The following is a 1,756-nucleotide window of genomic DNA, read 5'->3' as shown; positions in this document are numbered from 1 at the left end:
GAGCTGTGTGAAAGAGTGTTACCTTGATGAGGGAAATATTCCTCCTTTTAAGGTGAAGATGTTAGGATGGAGTTTGGGGGTTTTCTTAGTTTTGTATTTAAACTTCACAACTTGTCAGAGATGGAGAGTATATGAAGTGCCACAGGATGCACCTACTAAGTATAGACTCAGAGAAGAGGTGTTAACTGAGAAAGGATGGGATTTCAGCACAATTTGAAGACCGCTCATTTTTGCTTCTTTGTTGTTTTTTTTTCTTTTTTCTCAGTATCTATTCGGTTGCAATGCCAAACGTGTGGCTCAGGCAAAGAAAGTTTTCTCATCCCTCCTTCTCACTCCCGATACTTGGCGCTAGTGTATGACAGTCTCACCCAGATTTCAAGCACGCGAACGGGCTCGCTGGCTTCAGCGGATCTGCTCGTGTGCTTAAGGGCCATGTGCTAAAGTACTTCTCTGCGCCTGAGAACCGGGATCTGAAAGCCCTCTGACAGCCCCAAGCCAGACTTGATGTGCCTTCTAGACAACAAGGTAAGAAAGAAGCTGAAAAAAAGGGTTTTAAATTATTTTTTAAGTTAATTATGAGGCTTTCAGATTGGCTGCAAGAATCCCAGAGGAGCAATAATGGGTATGAAATATGTCTAAAAAAAATAATAAATCTTTGGCAAGCAATCATTCAGGAGAACCTTTTTTTTTTTATGGCCGATAGATTTAGGTGCCATTTAGTAAATATAATTATGAAAAGAAAGTTATTCAGGACAGAATGTTAAATTGAGTCCACAGGAGGGAGGCGAAAACATTTTAAAAAGCTAAAGATGTTTATTCGACAAATTAAGTGGGGGCATCAGCTTCCCAGACCTATGGAGCTTGGCTTGCAACGGCCTGACGAGTAACGTGCTGGTCCCTGCCAGTAAAGCCACACAGCCTTTGTACTCTGATGAGAACATTTTTAACAGTCAATTAGCATTTGGCAAGCCCTTCAGCTGGGAGGGAGAAGTTTGCTCTGCACGAATCCGGGCACCGAAATGGGGCAACGGGAGGAAAGGAACAAACATTACAAATGATGCTCAACAAGTTTTTTTTTTAGGCAAGCAGGAAAGAGATTTTATTTGGAAACACCTCCGTTTCACTCCTTTGTGAGCGGTCCTCGGCTTCGCTGAGCCTGGGTCAGGGATGGTAACCTGCTGAGGGGCAACATTTGACCTGGACAGGCTGGAGAGTTGGGCAGAGAGGAACCTATGAAGTTCAAGATGGGCAAGTGTAGGGTCCTGCTCCTGGGGAGGAATAACCGCATGCACCAGTACAGGTTGGGGGCTGACCTGCTGGAGAGCAGCTCTGTGGAAAGGGACCTGGGAGTCCTAGTGGACAACAGGATGACCATGAGCCAGCAATGTGCCCTGGTGGCCAAGAAGGCCAATGGCATCTTGGGGGGCATCAAGAGTGTGGCCAGAAGGTCGAAGGAGGTCATCCTCCCCCTCTACTCTGCCCTGGTGAGGCCGCATCTGAAGTATCGTGTCCAGTTTTGAGCTCCCCAGTTCAAGGACAGGGAACTGCTGGAGAGGGTCCAGCAAAGGGCTGCTAAGATGATGAGGGGACTGGAGCATCTTTCCTATGAGGAAAGGCTGAGGGACTTGGGGCTTTTCAGTCTGGAGAAGCGAAGACTGAGGGGGGAACTTATCAATGGTGATAAATCCTTAAAGGGAGGGTGCCAGGGGGATGGGAAAAGTCTTTTTTCAGTGGTGCCCAGTGACAGGACAAGAGG

At 46.9% G+C, this 1,756-nt stretch overlaps 1 protein-coding gene across 1 annotated transcript in view; it reads right to left on the bottom strand.

The window, feature by feature from the left end:
• Positions 1 to 1,756, bottom strand: part of TENM4 (teneurin transmembrane protein 4) — a 376,063-nt gene that overhangs the window by 80,919 nt on the left and 293,388 nt on the right. The gene's annotated exons all lie outside the window — the stretch shown is intronic.

Source organism: Charadrius vociferus, unplaced genomic scaffold, assembly GCF_000708025.1.
Source record: "Charadrius vociferus isolate BGI_N301 unplaced genomic scaffold, ASM70802v2 scaffold1, whole genome shotgun sequence".
NCBI lineage: Eukaryota > Metazoa > Chordata > Aves > Charadriiformes > Charadriidae > Charadrius > Charadrius vociferus.
The sequence above is the reverse complement of the archived record's forward strand: the minus strand, read 5'-3'. Positions and strand labels throughout refer to the sequence as shown.